The sequence below is a fragment of the Ovis canadensis genome, chromosome 3, assembly GCF_042477335.2.
Source record: "Ovis canadensis isolate MfBH-ARS-UI-01 breed Bighorn chromosome 3, ARS-UI_OviCan_v2, whole genome shotgun sequence".
NCBI lineage: Eukaryota > Metazoa > Chordata > Mammalia > Artiodactyla > Bovidae > Ovis > Ovis canadensis.
This window is the reverse complement of record NC_091247.1, coordinates 159956613-159977163: the sequence shown is the minus strand read 5'-3', so window position 1 is coordinate 159977163 and position 20551 is coordinate 159956613. Positions and strand designations below refer to the sequence as shown.

At 42.1% G+C, this 20551-nt stretch overlaps 1 long non-coding RNA gene across 1 annotated transcript in view; it reads right to left on the bottom strand.

Annotated features, from left to right (window-relative positions):
• Positions 1-20551, bottom strand: part of LOC138435847 (uncharacterized) — a 208773-nt gene that overhangs the window by 17618 nt on the left and 170604 nt on the right. The window contains exon 2 of the long non-coding RNA XR_011255273.1: positions 2271-2392. This is a non-coding gene — a long non-coding RNA (uncharacterized lncRNA). The remainder of the gene's footprint in view (positions 1-2270; positions 2393-20551) is intronic.

The following is a 20551-nucleotide window of genomic DNA, read 5'->3' as shown; positions in this document are numbered from 1 at the left end:
TCCAACGTGTTACCTGACGTCATGGAGCTCACGGTGAGGGTAATGGTAGCCGTGAGGCAGGTGGAAATAACAGAGACCTGGGAGACTGTTCTTTGTCAGTGAGGTAGTTGAGGCTGAGACGAACTCCTGTCAAAGGAAAAGTCCACAGGGGCTTTTAGAGGGAACTGAGTTTCAAGGAGGGAGAAATCAAGACTTGCCAGTGGAGATGCGAGAAGGCACTCAGAAAATGAAGGGATCTGAACCAAAAGGAAGAAGATCTTCACGAGAGCTACTGAGAACAGGTAAGCAGAATGGAGAGCAACTCAACTCAGAGCCAAGTGGGAGACAGGGCTGCAGAAATAAAGGAGCTCTTTCTATAAGAATCTGGAGCGAGGTGGGAAGGATCAGGATGAGGGCCAGGTTTTGTGGAGCCTGAAGCAACATTCAATTTCCAGGAGTCTCCTTAGAAGAACATAAAATTGTAAATAGCAATTTAGGTTTGAAAGTGCGTACTTATTTAGAAAGAGAAATCATAATGTATTATGTCAGTCCTTCTATTGTGCCCGGCTCTGGATCCCTGGGACTGTAGCCCGCCAGGCTCCTCTGTCCATGGATTCTCCAGGCAAGGATACTGGAGTGCGTTGCCATTCCCCTTTCCATAATGCATTACACATTTTTAAAAGCAAATACCTCAGACTTTGTGAAACCAGAAAAATATAAGAATTGTACTCTTAGATACACATCTATATGGGTTTTCTTAATTATTACTTTTTAGCTATGTTTTCTTTTAGGTTACTCATTTATTCCTATGAAAATGACTTTGTAGCATAATTCTTTACAGAGTGAATAGAAAAATTATTCAGTCGTTAGTCCGCCAAATAATTAATTGTTTAAATTTTGGTATTTCTGATTAGACATTGACCTAGTCAATCTCTGGCTTACTATCTTAAACAACTGAAGATGGGGAGAAGTTTTCACAGGCTAACTTCTGGCTCTGTGTATTTCCAGCCTTATTTCTCCTCTTCAATCCCCAGGACATAGTGCAGGACATATCACTGTGATGGGGCTTCTGGTCATGCCCCTTTGTGTTAGCACAGTAGTATTTCCAGGAATATTGCTGGAAGCCATTCCAACACTGAGAAAGCCAGAAATTGCTTAACTCCATGCAGAAGTGCCTGTAAACCACAAAACATACCCCACCACATCCAAATTAAACTCAACTTTCCCTCAGCTGAAAGCCAAAAATGCCCATGGCCACTCGAATGCCACAGAACCCAAGGAGAGGCGTGACAGAGAGGGAGGTGAAGAGAAAGAGAATGGGCTCACGGACTGTCACCAACTATTGCTCCTTCGCAAACTGTATCACCCATATGACTGTGTGACTGCACTGCACAGGGCCCTCTCGGGGCCTTGAACTATAACGGCAAACGAAGGACTTTGAAGTTTGCCAGACACTGGCGTGGGTATTCAAGAAACCTCTGAACAACGCCTCCATATGCAAAACCAACAAAGAACAAGAAAACTTAGGAAAAAGGAACTATAGTCCAAAGTGTTAAGACCTACCAAACAAGTCTGCTACCTAGAGAGGAAGAGAAATAAGTGACGTTTTAGAAAGGTTCATAGGGTTTTAGCCCGTGTGAAGACTAGATGGGGGGTCTGCACTTGTAAGCTAACTCAACGGTATATAGCCATAACAAGTTTCTAGGCAGCCCTGTATTGGTTATCTACACTGCATAACAAATTATCCAAAACATAGAGACTTGAGGCAAGAAGAAGCATGAATAACCACACACAGTTCCTGAGGTTTGGGTTTGGGGAGTGTTTAGCTGAGAGGTTCTGGCTTGGTGGCTTCCATGAAGTTGTAGTCATGCCATTGGCTGGAACGGGTCACATGCAGGTTTCACTGAGGCTGGAGGATCATGCCTGGCAATTTAGTGCTGGTTGTTGAGACAAGGCATCAGTTCTGACCACATGCATCTCTCCACAGGGCTTCTTGAGCGTCCTTCTGACATGGTAGCTGGCTTCCTCCAGAATGAGAGAGCCAAGAACAAACGGGAAAGCCTCAATATCTTTCATTAACTAGTCTTGGTGTCACGCTCTGACATTTCTAAAAATTGTATTGGCAGTGTACATACATCAGTCTCAGGCTCCCAACTCATCCCATCTCTACACATCTGTTCTCTACATCTGCATCTCTGTTCCTGCCCGGCAAATAGGTTCATCTGTACCATTTTTTCCTAGATTCTACATACATGTGTTAATATATGATATTTGTTCTCTTTCTGACTTACCTCGCTATGTATGACAGATTCTAGGTCCGTCCATGTCTCTACAAACGACCCAGTTTCAATCCTCTTCGTGGCTGAGTAATACTCCATTGTACACACGTATCACCGCTTCTTTCTCCATTCATCTGTAACAGACAGCTAGTGACAAACTGCTGTATAGCACAGGGAGCTCAGCTTGATGCTCTCTGGTGACCTAGAGGGATGGACTTGGGGGGTGGGGTGGGAGGGAGGTCTACGAGGGAGGGGGTATATGTATACATATAACTGATTCACTTCATTGTACTGCAGAAACTAACATAACACTAAAAAGCAACTATACCCCAATTTTTAAAAAATGAAATGAAAAAAAAAAACCTACTGGTTACATTGGTCAGTTCTCTTCACTGTGGGAAGGGATTGCATGGGGTGTGAATACCAGGAAATGGGGTTCGAGAGAACCCTCTTGGAGCCTGGCTTCCCCTGACTCTTCATGCTCTAATGCAGGTGAGTTTTGTGCAGCTGCAGCCCAGGATTTGTAAATGCTGTCTTGGCAAGAGCTGGAAAAGGCCCAGGATCCCAGGAATTTGTGAGCATATGTATGTATGTGTGTGTATGCATAGGGGGTGGTGGAAGGAGTCTTTAGAAGTAGTCACTGGCAGCATTCAGACTCATAAACTGCAAAGAAATAGGGTGACTTGGTTTCAGAGATGAGCCCCTCGGACAGAGAAAAAGAAAAGGAATCCCCTAAAGCCACAAGCACAAGCTGGAATCAAGATTGCCGGGAGAAGTATCAATAACCTCAGATATGCAGATTATATCACACTTATGGCAGAAAGCGAAGGACTAAAGAACCTCTTGATGAAAGTGAAAGAGGAGAGTGAAAAAGTTGACTTAAAACTGAAAATTCAGAAGATGAAGATCATGGCATCTGGTCCCATCACTTCATAGCAAATAGATGGGGAAACAATGGAAACAGTGACAAACTTTATTTTGGGGGGCTCCAAAATCACTGCAGACAGTGACTGCAGCCGTGAAATTAAAAGACCCTTGCTCCTTGAAAGAAAAGTTATAACCAATCTAGATAGCATATTAAAAAGCAGAGACATTACTTTGCCAACAAAGGTCCATCTAGTCAAAGCGGTGGTTTTCCCAGTAGTCATGTATGGATGTGAGAGTTAGACAATAAAGAAAGCTGAGTGCCAAAGAATTAATGCTTTTGAACTGTGGTGTTGGAGCAGACTCTTGAGAGTCCCTTGGACTGCAAGGAGATCCAACCAGTCCATCCTAAAGGAAATCAGTCCTGAATATTCATTGATGGTGAAGCTGAAACTCCAATACTTTGGCCACCTGATGCAAAGAACTGACTCATTTGAAAACACCCTAATGCTGGCAAAGATTGAAGGCAGGAGGAGAAGGGGACAACAGAAGATGAGATGGTTGGATGGCATCACTGACTTGATGGACATGGGTTTGAGTAACCTTCGGGAGTTGGTGATGGGCAGGGAGGCCTGATGTGCTGCAGTCCTTGGGGTCGCAAAGAGTCAGACACGACTGAGCAATTGAACTGAACTGACCTGAAGGCCACAAGGCTAGTCAGATTCAGAGATGGGATTAAAACCAGGTTTCCTGACCAATTCTAGTCATAGTGAAAATAATTTAAATACTGGAGTATTTTTCTCTCTATCAGGTACTCATCTAAGTTTTCTATATACTGAGGCTTCCCCGGTGGCTCAGATGATAAAGAATCTGCCTGCAGTGCAGAAGACCCGGGTTTGATCCCTGGGTTGGGAAGATCCGCTGGAGAAGGGAATGGCTACCCACTCCGGTGTTCTTGCCTGGAAAATTCCGTGGACAGAGGAGGTCACAAAGAGTTGGACATGACTGAGTGACTAAGCGTGAGCAGGAGCATCTCATATTTGTGATACCAAGGAAACTGAGGCACCAAGAGGTCTAGCAAGTAGTTTACGGTCACATAGCTGGTAAAGTAGAGCTGGTGTTTCAGCCAAAGCCTTCCTAGTGCCCAAACACATTTCTCCACCCTCATATCCCATTCTTCCAGGCCTTCTATTCTTTTAAGCTTATCCAGTTACCTCCTTCCTTTAATCCATCACCGCATCCTCCCCTCCATAAGTTATCCCCAAGGAGAAATCTTTTGTTCAGGGCTACGCCAAGAGGACCTGCTTTATAAATTACTGGAATAAATGGCACATCTTGAAAACCCAAGAGGTGGAACCCAAAATCCGAAATTGGATTCTAAACATTCTGAACCTACAAGGTCAATGTGTTTATACTCCATGGAAGTTTAGACTTACATTTTTGAAGCAAAACTTCGGAGTGTGATCCTCACCCAGCCAAGGTCTTCCCAGGCTGAATACTCAGATATGTAACAGTCAACACTGATAAAGCACTGACTATGCGCTGGCCATTGTTCTAAGCATTCTAACGATGCTGACTCACTTTCATCCTTATAAGCATCTCATGAAGTAAGGGTACTGTTATCATCTTCTTTCCAATGTAGTTGCTCTGCCCAGCTAAGTGAGTGGTCATTCTAGGACTGACACACAGAAAGTCTGGCCCCAGAGTTCTTCCTCTTGAGCAATGTGCTACATCTTTGTCCTTCTTTTTTTTTCAGATTGTCCTTGTGTTGGTGGTATTGTCAGTGGAGTCTACGATTTGGTCTTTATGTCTGTCAACATGCAAAGAAGAATTCTTCTTCTAAAAAATATGTATTTGGCTGTTCCAGGTCATAGCTGAAGCGCTCAGGATCTTCACTTGCAGCATGCCAGCTCTATAGATGTGGCATATAAACTCTCAGCTGTGGAACTGGAGATCTAGCTCCCTGCCCAAGGATCGAACCCAGGTGTCCTGTGTCAGAAGCGCAGAATCTTAGCCACTGGACTACTGGGAAGTCCCATCATGGATAAGAATTCTTGAGCATCGGCTCTGATGAGGCACTGTGCTGAGCACTCAGTATAAACTGATTTAAGAAAATAGCCATGGGTCCTGTCTTCCCTGAGTTTGCACTCTAGTGAAAGCAATAGTCTTTAAACAAAGTCATAAACATATGTAAGTCAATAAATAAGGATTCAGCTGTAAGTTGTGCTCAGTGTTACAAAAGATGCAAACACGGTGCTCTAATAGACAAACCCAGAGGAACTCCTTAGACATGTGGTCAGGGAAGTTCATTCTGACTTTGAACCTGATATCTGGATGATATAAATTCTAAAGCTGAGATAACAGAAGAGGCACTCTAGGTAAACATGGAAGGTATAAAACATTCTTTAATCTGGACCCCTTCTATAATTCCTATTCAAATTGACTATTAAAAGAATTAATGAGATAGAAACTCAGAAAGACAAGGAGAAAGGGTGAAGAGAGATCTCATTATGGTTGCAAAGAATGATCACAGTTTCAGATGAAAAGTTGAAGGGAAAGTTAGCAAAACTAAGAAAGCAAAATACTAAGTTCTTACAGAGGGGATGCTCTTATTAAAAGAGCCTAGTCACAGAAATGAACTCCCCAGAAAAGTCTCGAGAATTGGAGGCACATGATATGCGGCATAAAGGGGTGAAAGCATTGGTGAGAAATCAGAAGAATGGTTTGAAACTCAGAATAAAGCACACACAGACCCCCAGATTCTCTGCTCTGTTCCACTTATCCAGGGCAACTGTCCTTCCCTCATCCTGGAGGATGCCAGAGGATTTTTATTCTATAGAAAGTCTGAGTGGCTTCATACCCAGGATCCCAGGCCCAGAGGAAGTAGGGTGAAGATGTGTGGAAATTAGGTTTTAAGCACAAATCTACATATTGGAACATGATTTCTATCCTTCCCAGCCTCCTAACTCTCTGGGTTTGGGTTATAACCTTATAATATCATTTGACTATTTTAAATTTATATATTTCTTTTTTTCATAAAAATTGTACACACACACACACACACACACACACGCACACATATATATATTTTTAACAAGAGAGGGAAGGGATTCCTAGGGCTTCCCTGGTGTTTAGTGGTAAAGAATCTACCTGCCAATGCAGGAGACACAGGTTTAATCCCTGGGTTTGGAGGCTCCCCTGGAGAAGGAAATGACAAATCCCATGGACAGAGGAGCCTGGCAGGCTACCGTCCATGGAGTTGCAAGAGTTGGACACGACTTAGCGACTAAATGACAAGGACAGGCATTCCTGACAGAGGGAACAGTGTGTGTGAAGGCCTTGGTTGATGCATTAAGGACCAAGAGGAGGTGGTCTGGGAGATGGGGTTAGAAGAAGAGCAGGGCCAGATGCTGTGGGACCTTGCCCACCAACAAAAAGAGTTGGGTTTTCTTTGAAATGCAGCCACGAAAGGGTTTTAAGCCATGGGTAACATGATCTTATTGAGGTTTAAAGAGTTACTCTGGTTGTATAAAGAATAGATTGTCACATATTAAGCTGGGCCTTCTCATGAAAAATTATGTATCCTAGGACTTTAGAGCGGAAAGGACCCTCAAGATCATTTAGTCCAACCCTTCCTTTTAAAAGATAAGCAAACTAAGACACAGAAAATTTATGATTTGCCCAAGGTCATATAGCTAATAACTGTGTGAGGCTTTTAAACCAGGAGTTGGAGGGTGATAGATTATACTTTTAAGAAATCATTCTACTCTATGTTTCCTTTGGCCAGAAGTGATGTCTCCTTTTTCTGAACTTTCATCTCCCCTTATTTTTCTCTCCTATGGTACTTACTCATTTATTACCTTGATCATAGTTCTTTGTGTTCACGTCTTCTCTTATCTCCTTTATGAGGCTGTAAAATGCAGGATCAGGAGGTATGGTCTGTACCCAATATGTCTCCACAGGGCTTTGCTGTGGTAGGTGTTCAATCAACATTTGCTGAATGGATGGATGGATGAATGAACAGATGGATGGATGGATGGATAAGTGAATGAATTCTCCATATGATATAAATAAAACAGAGTATCTACTGACTGGATATGGACATGTAGACTTTACTCACTCTGATTTACCATTCTAGGTCACCTCCTGGCCATGTTTTCATTCATTTTCTTTAATAAGAACATATTGGAAAGTGATCATTTTCTATCAGATGAAATGAGGTGGCCTAGAAAAATGTCATATTTCTAAGTCAGGCAATACTTTCTCCCGAGATTATCAGCAGGGAGAGCCTCTCCACACTCACCCTGTTGGCTAGGCTTATGCATTCTTTCTCAACACAAGGTCCTTGGGGAGGTTATTTCTTACTGAATCTTTTTTTTTCTCTAAAAGATAGCTGAGACTGCCCAAAAGAAAGTAATCAAGTGTCCAGGGTGAAACAGTGATATCACAAAAAGGAAATATGGTTTGCTTAAGGTAATAAAAAAAAATGCTGGGCTGCACTTATGCCCTCTCCAGCAGAGAAATATACAAACACATCAATGAAAACTAACACTGCCAATAGTGGAGAAAACCCTGAAGAGAGATCTGGGAGCCCTGGATAATGTCCTTGCCTTCAATTCTGACTTGTTGAGTGGCTCTGGTAATTCATGGGATCTCTCTGTGTCTCTCCCTCTTGGTATCCTCATCCGTGAAAGAGAGATGAAAATATTTGCAACAATTGGTCATAGGCCCAGTTTCTGCCACAAGTAAATGACCCATTAAATGTCAATAAAATCAGTCAGACTGGGTTTTTTTTGAGGGGGTAACTGTTACATTTTTGGATTCACTGATTTGGCATCCTGCATACACAGGCTCAGGCACATGTTGAGAAGTTTTGCCAGAGATGAAGTTATACATTGTATGTTGGCTTCCCAAATGAAGAAATGAGCTCCAGGGCATGGGACTTTTGATGATCTAAGACCTCCACTAAGGCAACAGGCATTCTGAAGACAAACATGACTCATGGTGCATGGGATCTCAATCAACTGTTCACAAACTTCGGTTTGAGGGTTGGGAAGGTCTGGAAAAGATTCTCGGGTAAAGCTTAATTCAGAAGAGTACAGACTGTTTCCTTTGCGAAATGACACACGTCCGTGTTGTGAAACAGTGGAAACTGGAAAAGAGTGCCTGTGTCACGTCTCATGGAATCACCCTGTCGCCCAGCCACAGACTTCTCTTGCTTTCTCCTCTGGTGCCTAGCCTTACAATGAAGCCACTGTGCTTAAACCATCTCAGCTGCTTCACCACATCACTTATCTATTGCTATGGAATAAGACAGCCTAACAGTTTGTGGTTTAGGGTCACAACACTGTATTATTTGCTCGTGATTCTGTCATTTGAGTGGGGCTCAGCAGGGTGACTCTTCTGCTGGTCTGACCTGGGGTCATGCATGCAGGTGCTATCATCTGGAGTCTCAAACTGAGCTGGAACATCCAGAATGACATCATTTACATGCACGAACCTCAGCTGGGATAGCTGGAACAGTTGGGAGCTGGCTGGGAATTTCTTTCTCTCTGTCTCTCTCCAAGTTTCTCCAAGCAGAATAGATGAATTTCATGGCATAGCGACCCATGGCTCCCCAAAGCACAAAAGCAGAAGCTTCCAGGCCCTCTTAAGGCTCATGCCTAGAATAGTTACAGTGCCAACTCTGCGGTGTTCCACTGGTTAAAGCATATCACATTCCAGCCCAGACTTAAGAAAAGAAACAGATTCTTCATCATCACATAAGGAGTGGCAAAGAAACTCTGGCTGTCTTTGACCCACCACAAACCACAATTATGTAGTCAGGTCTCATGGGATAAAGAAGTATCTTTTACCTGCTCCTTTGGCTCCCCCAGCTACAGACACCTCCTGTTTCCTGTTTGAATGTTCCACTGTTACCTGAAGCCTCCACCCCAGCACTCTGTCTGTCGCTTCCACTTCTCTGCCGCCAGCAGCCAACTTCTCTCCACGCTCTTCTTTCTACCTTATAGTTTCTTATTTTTCATAAGCCCTGCTGCTCCATGATATTACCGTTTGTGGCTTCTGCTGCTACAAATGCTAGTAATGTGAAGAACAGAGCTACCCTGAGACTGCTGTCCTTAGGAGTCCTGCTTGCAAGGGTGACCATGAGCTGGTATCTGGGAACTTGGATTAGTCAGGTTTCTCCAGAGAAACACAACCAAAACAATATGTGTGTATAATAGACAGAAAGAGATTTATTATAAGGACAGGGGCTCATGGAGACTGGCAAGTCTAGTCTGCAATGTGTGACAGCAGGCTGGTGATGCAGGAGAGATGATCTGAAATCCAAAGGCAGTCTGCTTGAAGATTCCCTTCTGCTGGGGAGACCAATCTTTCTGTCCTATGTAAGCCTTCAACTGATTGGATGAGGCCCACCCATATTACGGAGGAAAATCTGCTCACTCAGAATTCACACATTAAAATGTTAACCTAATTCTAAAGCACCCTCCAAGTTGACATCAAGTCAATCATCACAGGAGGGTTCCAGAACTGATAAGAGTGACCCTCTGTATCTAAATTGTATGAGCAGTGCAGTTCATGCTGAACAGCTGCTTTCACTGTTCCCATGAAGAATAAGGAAAGGTACTCACAATCTGATATTTTTTTACGTGCTCAGCAGAGAATGTGATCAACCACCAGTAAAATCCCTGGGCACTGAGTCTCTAAAGAGCAACCCTGATAGACAAGTCCCATGGGTTATCAAAACTCATTGCCAAGGAAGACCTAAATAGACATTTCTCCAGAGAAGACATATAGATGGCCAAGAAACACATGAAGAGATGCTCAACATTGCTAATAATTAGAGAAATGCAAATCAAAACTATAGTAAGGTATCAATTCACACCAATCAGAATCACCATCATCATCAAAAAAATCTATAAACAATAAACCCTGGAGAGGGTGTGGAGAAAAGGGAACCCTCCTATACTATTGCTGGGAATATAAATTAATATAAACCACTATGAAGAACAGTATGGAAGTTCTTTTAAAAAACTAAAAATAGAGCTACCATATGACTCGGCGATGCCACTCATAGGCATATATTAGGAGAAAACCAGAATTCAAAAGGATGCATGCATCCTGATATCCATTGCAGGACTATTTACAATAGCCAGGACATGGAAGCAACCTAAATGCCCTTCAACAGAGGAACAGATAAAGAAGATGTGGTACAGATAGACAGCAGAATATTACTCAGCCCTAAAAAGGAAGGAAACAGTGCCATCTGCAGAGTCATGGATGGACCTGGAGATTGTCATACAGAGTGAAGCAAGTCAGAAAGAGAAAAACAAATACCATATAATGTCACTTATATGTGGACTCTAGAAAAATGCTACAGGTGAACTTATTAGCAAAGCAGAAACAGAGTCACGGACGTAGAGAACAAACTTGTGGTTACCAAGGGGGGATGAATGGGGAGATTGGAGCTGACGTATGTACACCACCACATATAAACCAGATAGCTGATGAGAACCTATACAGCAAAACAAAGACAAAGCTCATTGCCAGAGGCATGCAGCACATCCTGTACGACTCCCCTGGGTGAGGACTCTCTGAAGTTTGTGCCTGATTTCCTCCAGAGTTTGTCCTGTATACGTTTTCCCTTTGCTGATTTTGTTTTGTACCGTTTTGCTGTAATAAATCTTAGTTACGACTATGACTTTTAAGCTGAATCCCCTGAGTTTTCCTAGAGTCACTGAGCTTGAGAGAGGTCTTGAGGGCTGCAGCACATGTAAGAAATGGAAAATTATGTCATTTGCACAGCTCTGTCTCTAACTGTTAATACAATGGAAACCGAAGTGGAAAGAATTTTATATAGGTCTTATGCGAGTGAGCACTATGCTCCATACTCTGATGTCTTCAAAGGAGATATTAGGAACATTAAAATCACAACTTCCAGAGGAGTTGGGGATTGTGGATATTTCAGTAAGTAGGGAAAAGAGCAAGGGAGGTAGGGAAACCCAGTGTTGCAGAGTTTCGACTCTAGAGACATGGCCGATTTAGACATGGAGAAAATTCAGACAGTCTAAATTTTGGCTTCGCTGGTGACTAGAGTTGTTACTCAACATAAGCTTTAATTTCCACAACTGGAAGGTGCATAATAAAATAATGGCTAATATTTACAAAGTGCTTACCACATCTTAGGCAATTCATGTGTTAACTCAATGAACCTTCACAACAATCCTGGGGAAGTATTATTTTAATCTTTCTTTTACAAATTCAGAAACTTAAGCCAAGAAAGAGATCTTGCCATTCCCACCATACAGGGTACTGAGACGCTTAAATGAGTTAATACATGTAATGTCCTTGGGTAGAATCTGGAGCATCAGGACCATTCATGAGATATGAACTGTTATCTTTTAAAACATGATTTAAAAGGAGAGGAAAGGAAGACATTGGGAGCAAGGGCCCCTGAAGAAGCAAAGCACAGGAATGCCCCGCAGCAGAGCCCATTTTCTGAGCAATGGGCTGGGAGCCCTGATTGAACAAGCTCAAACCTCTACATAGGAAGGAAGAATGCTGGATTAAAGACTAGAGGAAATGTGACCTGGGGACAGAGTTTAGAGTCTTGACCGTCAATTTGGCACTTACTATCGAAAGCTGTGGATCTCAAATTGACAAATGACAGGGTCCCTAGAAACCACCAACACAGCTAAACAACCCCCACAACTAGAAACCATGGTATTTTCAGCCAATATGAACTAACTGGGCTTCCCAGGTGGTGCTAGTGGTAAAGAACCTGCCTGCCAATGCAGGAGATGTAAGAGACACAGATTTGATCCCTGGATCGGGAAGATCCCTTAAAGGAGGTCATGGCAACCCACTCCAGTATTCTTGCCTGGAGAATTCCATGGACAGAGGAGCCTGGTAGGCTATGGTCCACAGGGTCACAAAGAGTTGGACATGACTAAAGTGGCTTAGCACACGCATGAAGTAACTATGTATTAGCCATTGATCAGGACAAAAGTTTAACAAAAAAAGAGGGGTCTCCCCCAGTGGTCCAGTGGTTAAGACTCTGCATGGGGCATGGGTTTGATTCCTGGTTGGGGAACTAAGATTTCAAATGCCATGTGGTGTGGCAAAAAAAAAAAAAAAAAAAAAATTTAAGAAAAAAACTTCAGAGAGATATTTAAAATATTACATTTTAGATACTTATTTAAGAAATAAAGATTTCCTTTGCTATAAATGAGTCAAACACCATTATTCTTTGAATTTTAGTAGCTTTAGAACTACTGTATTAGATGATGGACAAAGTAAGTGGTTGAAGAGATATATCTGGTTTGGGGCATAGAATTCAGACTGAAATTGAGGAAAGGGAATGATTAGGAAACTGTAGTATTAATTTGAACATAAAGAAATACAGGTCTGACTTGGGTGCGTTCAAGGGAAACGAAAGGAAATAGCTGAGTACAAGATCAATGACAAAGGAAGCACAGACAGTATTTTTGATCCATTAAGACCTGAGTTCAATTCTTTACTCATCAGCTTCTGACTCCTCTGAAGCTTAGGTTCCTTATCGGTCAAATGGAATTGGTAACAACTACAGCTGATAACAAAATACAATGGTATTTGTTGCTGCTATGAAGACTGAGTCAAAGGAGAGAGTGAATGGATATTGCTATTTGATGTGGAAGCTGCTTTTTTTTTTTTTTAATAAGTGCCTCTTTTAAAAAAAAATTATTTGGCTGCTCCAGGTCTTAGTTGTGACACGAGGGATCTTTGTCGCCACGTGCAGGTTCTTAGTAGCAGCATGCTAGGTCTAGGGGTGGGACCTGGGGCAGGAGTGGAACCTGGGATGGAACCTGGGCCCCCAGGGATGGAACCCAGGCCGCCTGGCATTGGGAGCATGAAGTCTTAATCGCTGAACCACCAGGGATGTCCTTGGAAGCTGTTCTCATTACAAATAATATCTCAATGTGTGAGAATGAGGAGGTGTGAGGAGCTGGAGATGACTCCAAAGATTTGACCCCAGGTGCCTGCCAAAGCAAAAGGCTCCAGGAAAAAAAACAGGGAACAGGGAAGATTAATCCAGTCCTGATGGAAGACGTTCGGTTTCATTTTAGGCACACCAGATGAGGACAAATTGCCTGGAGAATCCCAGGGACGGGGGGGCCTGATAGGCTGTCGTCTATGGGGTTGCACAGAGTCGAACACGACTGAAGCGACTTAGCAGCAGCAGCAGCATCTTGAAAGGGCTTAAGCACCCTGTAAATTTAAACTATAATGTATGAAAAGCATTTCAAAGAAATATAGATTTAGGGAAAAAAAGTGAAGAGAGTTCCTAGAGCCCCAAATAAACTGTACACAATTTGTGACACAAAAACTACCACTGGATTTTTAGAAATTAAACTGTGATTATTCAGGCTTACAGTGGTTATATAAATTGAAACATACTGTGCACAGTGGAAATAAGCTCTATTGTGTGATTTTCTGTGAATGGTCAGCTGACACATGGCTGAATTGAGAGCATCCCTGGGAATCAAGTAGTCTTGGCTTTGAACAAAGCCCTGTGTGCAAATTTGGACAAATTTCTTAACCTCTCTGAGCCTCAATTTCCTAATATGTAAAAAGAGATGGAAATAAGACCTCTGTCACAAGGTTCCCGTGAGAATCACATGAGATTACATTTGACATTCACACAATGGGTCATCAGTAGACATAAGTTCCCCATCTCTTCTAAGGCCTCACTATAATGGTATGGAAGTACCAGCTGCAGAAGAAAGTTACAGATATGATTTGAGAAGTTTTAGAACCATATTCATAATCTGACTTTTGTCTTAATCAATGGAAGATGATACACAAAGAAATATTCTAGTTAAGTCTGAACTGGGGTATTAGGTTCAGAATAAAACTATTAAGAAAAAACACATCACACTACTAGTAAAGCACACACCAGGCTGTACCTATGAAGTCCTTATTTTAAATCCTGATTCTTTGGGTTTTTTGTTTGTTTGTTTGTTTAGTCACTCAGTTGTGTCAAATTCCTTTGCAACCCCATGGACTGCAGCCTACCAGTCTCCCTTGTCCATGGGATCTCCCAAGCAAGAATACTGAATGAGTTATCTCCTTCTCTAGGGGATCTTCCTGACCCAGTGATTGAACCCATATCTCCTGAACTGGTGGTGGTGGTTTAGTCACTAAGTTGTGTCCGACTCTTGGAAGTCCATGGACTATAGCCTGCCAGGCTCCTCTGTCCATGGGATTCTCCAGGCAAGAACACTGGAGTGGGCTGCCATTTCCTTCTGCAAGGGATCTTCCTGACCCAGGAATTGAACCCGGGTCTCCTGCATGGCAGAGAGATTCTTTACTGACTCAGCTACATGGATTCTTTACCTCTGAGCCACCAGGGAAGCTGCTTGATTCTTTATATGTTCCTTTTTCAATAGCCATTATGTTCAGATATCCCAATGAAGAGACTTTATGTCACTTAAAATATGAATTTGGAAACTCATGGATTTGGTTATCTCATTAGAAAATGCTTAGCTTGTCTAGGGGAACATAATGAAAACATCATCTATTGGAAATCAAGTCACTTACTCTTTCGAGTTGTTTTTGTTCAGTTGCTCTGTCGTGTGTGACTCTTTGCGACTCTTTTGAGAACTGGTCTCAAAAACGGAAATTTAGGATGGTCTTGTTGATCTTGCAGATCCTATTAGATCCCCCATATTCCATGAGCACTACAGTAGAGCCTATAACTTACACCTGGTCCTATACCTTGGTGTACTGTGTAATATGTGTCTTTCCCCCATGAATCATAAATTCTCTGACGGAAGGAAATCTATCTGCCCGTCTCATTGCTATTTTCCTAGAATCTAATGCAATGCATAGCACCTCAAAGACACACAGTAAATGTAGAAGAATGAAGGAAGGGAGGGATCTGATACAGTACTTAGCAATGAAGTCAGCACTTAAAAAAAAAATCCTTGTTTAATGGATAGAGTAAGTCACATTTCCTGTTTTCCTCTTAGTCATGTACTCTGTAGGATAAAAAAAAAATTTTTCTAAGGCCTCAAACCCTCAAGACAAATGCTAAATACAATGAAAATTATGTTAATGTTATCATACTAGCCAAAATTTTCATTGAGTGCTTGCTATAGGCTAAGTAAGCACTTTATATGCATTAATTCATTTGTCTATCCTAACATGAAAGAATTTCCATTTGACAGACGGAGAAACTGAAGCTCAGTATGGTGTTATAAGGTAGTTCATAGGGCAAGCAGGATTCCAGTCCAAGCCCCACCTGACTCTTCACTACACTGCACACTTTTCAAAGGGCTCAGTAGTACCTTGTAGTGGTCTCCATGTCTCCACTCCCAGGAGGAGTACCAGAGTAGCAGGGCCCCCTGTGGGCGGGAGGAGTCCACCTGTGGTTGAGCACCTGGAGACAGGCCTCCTGGGTCACACAGGTGCTCTTCTGGGAGTCTGGTCTCCAACAGTTTAGAACCATAGAGGTTGATGGGAGAAGTGAATGGACAGGAGGAGCAAGGCGAGTTGATCTTGAGATGCGACCAAAACAAATCCAGAAAAACAGAAAGCCTGGATCCCAAGGATGAGAGAGACGGTGGGAACACATGCATTGCTGTAAAAAGGGAACATGGGAGCTTGTTGCTGGGGTCTCAGAAAACTAACGGAAGCCATCTTGGGTCAGAAGTTGATTGAGAAAACACAGGAAAGGGCCTTCCATACAGGGCATGACTCTTTCTTCACCCTCAGTCCCATCACCGTACCTATATACCCTTTCCCTCCTTCCTCTTTCTCTCTTTCCCTTCCCCAGTCATGCCTATGTACCCATGCACACACACACAAACACACACACACGTACACACTTCTGCAGCTAAAGGGTTCTTACATGCCCCAGGTTGCTGGTCACTGCTCTTCATTCAAACATCTTTGGAAAACAAGGTTAAAATGTCTAGATCTAGGACTAAACTGACAGTGCTTATGTTTCTGTCTCCTTCGTCTTGAGGGCAAGAGCGCGTATTCCATTTCTTTTTTATCCCCCTCACAGCACCTATTACTAGATACCATATGCTCTGCACGTACTTGGCACTCAATAAATGCTTGCTGAATGGCTGACTTTTCCCGTCTCCCCCACCCTTTCCTTCCCACCCCTACAGCATTACTTTAAAGATCTGTTGCAGAGCTGTGGGGCGAGGTTTAAGATCCGTTTTGACAAATAACCCTTATGGGTGTTTAAAGCCAAAAGATCGAATATTTAAAGCAGAAATATGAGCTGTAACTTCATGGGTGTTCTTTGAAGAGATGCATAAAGCTGTACAAATAGATAGCCTTTCAGACAGGACATAACAGATCCAGCTTTGTGCGTTTGCAAATATACAGAGGAGAAGAGCCTGAACTTTGCTTTGAACCCTATGTTTCCTTCTAAAATCAGTTTAAATAGGAAAGTGAAGGTAGCTAAATCTTCTATATTTTAAAAAGATCTTACAAATACTTTTGGCTTTAAAAGCCGATGTCACTGATTCATAATATAAGAGGTGACATTAAATCTATGCCCCCCTCAATGCCCCTCACCCCACAGACAGGAACCTACAGGCAAAAACAAGACTGGATTCCATTGAAGTCGTGAGAGCAAATTGAGGGCTGTAAAAAAAAGAGGCTTTTAGAATCCCAGACACGAGATCTTGGTGCTGGGAAGTCTTAGGGACCAAAGCAAGGATCCAGGGACAGCAGATGGTTGAAGCACCAGAGCAGAATCCACATCACAGAGTGGCTCTGGTTAATGACTTTATGGAGCTGCTGAGCTTAGAATACCAAGAAAGAAGTGAGCATGAGTTGTGCAGGTCCGTTACTCCCATAGGATCCATGTTCATCCAAAGATGTCTGGAGTTTCCTGGCTGCTTCCATTAATACGGCAGAAACGAGTGCATCTTATCTCAGGCTCCAACTCTGACTGTCCCATGTTCGCTTAGAGCAGCTGAGCCCTCGGCTTATAGGCCTAGTCTATGTTCCAGAGGTGATCTCAGGAAGTGCTGCTTGATATGTCTTACTTTTTTTAAGTGGAACTATTTTGCATGGAGCTGTGGCTAAAGAGGTTACTTACAGCTAAGCATTTGCAGGACAGGTGGGCTTAAATAAACTTAACTATCAAGCTATAGGTATTAAATTGATCATAAGAACCCTTGGTTATACAGTGATTGATTTGGAGGGCCTGACAGCTCTAGTACTTAGCTTGGAATTTATGAATCAAAAGCTTTAAAATTGAAATCAAGAAAGTTTTTTCAAGTACTACTATTTCCACCTAACTAAGGACTGTTATACAAGTAGGATTTATCTGTAGTTATCACTCATGTATAGTGCAGAATTATCCAAGTGTCTTTTTTTTTTTAATTTCTAATGACTTATATGCCTTAACTCAATCAAGAGAGTTTCTTAAAATATTACCTTTCCCCTTCTGGAAAAAGAAATTTTTATCCAGAAACTACTAATTTTTACATTGCTAAATCAGAAGTGTGCTCTCTTTCTGATTCATCCTTTGCTTCCATTTCCTGTAGGTTTAATGTAGGTCAATAGTCCTGGATTCTATACACATTATATTTGTGCAAGATGATTGAACACATAATTGAAATTTACATAAACACACAATATCTTTATTTTACTTTTTTGGATAACATGTTATCATTTGTGAAGAACCTTCTCATTTCTCACCTCATGTAATTAAAAAAATATTCTCTAGGATGGGAATTAATAGTATTGTCATTTTATAGATGATTGAGTTCAGCAAACTTCATTCAACTGTTCACTCATTCAGTAATTTTAATTTTGGATCCAAATGTGTACTAGGCACTGGAAATACAAATATGAAAAAACTTTATGAAGTTCACTGTCTATTATGTAAAACAAGTAGGCAAATAAAACATTGACAGTGGGATGTGATAAGTACTATGTTATGTAAATATAAAGATGGCAAAAAATGAATTACCAAACTTGTCCAGCTATGAATGAACAATCTTTTCAAAGGAGAAGATTCTTAAAGTGGGTCTTAGTAAGAAGAAATCCACCAGAAACGATAAAGCATAGAGCAGAGAAGCAGCAAGTGGCAAGGTACAGAAGCAAGCTAAGATGAAGGCAAGAACTGCAAACAGTTGAGCCTGGCTGTGAGTACAGAGGGGAAGAAAATGAGCCTGAAGAGTGTTTTCCTCAGGAACATGTGACCAGTGAGGGGCAAGAAGGTTCTGGGTATATGATGAGTTGGTGAAAAGAAATCTTCAGGAAATCAGATTCATTTGATCTTTTTTCACCATGCACGACCTCCACGTGGTCCAAAATGGCTACTCTTGATTAACCCATCCCATCCACATTCTGAGCAGCAAAAAGAAGGAAAAGTAAATAAAAGGAACAAAGGTATAAGCTAGCTTTAAGGGAGAGTCTTAGAAGCTGCCATGGGACACCTCTGCTCATAATTCTTTTTTTTATTTTTATTTTTTATTATTTTTTTTCTCATAATTCATTCATTAGACCTAGTCACATGGCCACGTCTACCACTAAAGACTAATAGATGCTTTTCTGACCAGTGTGTTTAGTTATACATTTGTGATGTTGTTAATATAGGGAAGAAGAGAGAATGGAATTTGGAAGACAACTGGGAGTACCCGCCATTGAGGAGCATGAAAAAATCAATCACAAATTGCTATGATTCTGAATTTCACCCTCTGGTCAACAGGGAGTCACTGGAGAGTTTTTGATCAAGGACCTGAGATGACCATATTTGTGTATAAGATTAAGAAAGATGAGAGACTGGAGAGGGTAATATTGGAGACAAGGGATTAGTTAGGAGATATTTATGGTGTTCCAGGTGAAAGACAATGGAGGTCTGACGAGGGAAGAGGAATGAGGAGGGGAAGTGTTAAGAACGTTATCTGCCATGCCAGTTGAGTACCAGTAAGAGGCAGGATTCAAGCTCTTATCTTTGGCTCTAAGTCCATGTACATGACGTTCATCATCCTTAACCAAATGGTGGAAACTTGGCTTCCCAGGAGCCTTTCATATCCAAGTTGTGTTGTGAAAATTGGATAGTACGGTCCAGATCCAGGAACTGAAGAGTCCAGAAACAAGACACCATGTGTGGCCATTTGATTTTGAGATATTATGCGTTTTCTCTTCTTGCATTCAAGCTAGTAGAAGACTCTGAACTGGGCTTCCTTGCCTATGAGAGATCCAAAACAGGACTTCTCAGGTTTTATTTCTAAGCCTCAAGCCATGTAACAGGAGAGAGTTTGAAGAGGGAGAGATTTCAGCTAGACTAGGAAGACATTTTAGAGTCGGGGGGAGAGGAGGAAGATGGATTTTTAGCACCTAGAGGTCATGCAAGGAGATGATGGGAAGTAGCTGTGAAGTGATACAGTCCTGGATTCAAGACCAAAGGCTGCTCTACCCTCCGTGTGGCCCAAGCAGCCCCACCTGATGGGGCCACGTGAGCTGGAATAATCTACAACCCAAAGGATATCTCAGAAAAGTTAGCACTACCGGAAACCATAGCAAAGCCCCACTCTGCTATTAAATTACCTTCCAGAAAGACAGCTAAGAGGTTACAATGAACTGATGTGTAGAAATAAAAATACTCACTGAACTACTGAAAACAAAAAGAGGATTGAAATTCATACCTTCAGCTCTGCTAGACAGCGAACCCTGGGTGACAGCAAGGCCTTCTATAGCCCCAAGGGAGTTAGGAATGAAGAACAGCTTCAGAACATAATTTTGTGCCCGTCCCTCCCTTTTCCTTAATTCTGATTCTGAGAGTAGAAACCAATTCAAACTGGATCTGTGTATATCCATACCCATTATTCACTTGTAAATGTTCCAAGTAACTCAGACCTCCCCTCGGAAGACATTCGAGCATCGCTTAGCAGGATATTTGAGGACAAAGGCATGTGATGTTTGGAAATGTCAGATAACTTTCTAGCTACTGGACTTTCCCAGTAGGTTCAGTAGGTAAAGAATCTGCCTGCACTGAAGGAGACCAGGGTTCTATCCCTGGATGAGAAGATCCCCTGGAGAAGGAAATGGCAACCCACTCCAGTGTGCCTGCCTGGGAAATTCCATGGACAGCAGAACTTGGTGGTTACAATCCATGGGGTCACAAAAGTTGGGCACAACTTACCGACTAAACCATCACCACCACCAGTGTTCTAGCTATAGTCAATTTTTCCCTTTACTAATACAAAAGCTCAAATCAGGATCTCGGCATATGATATTTATCCAAACATCCTCCTGTATGCAAAATTCCAGAGATGGTGACAGACTACAGAAAAAAACATGATTTGCAAAATCAGCAAGAGCATTCTATTTAAAGCAATATCCCCTGGGTGTTGTCTGAGCTTGAAGTACAAGTTCACTATACAGTTTCTTTCTGGAGACAATATGCCAAG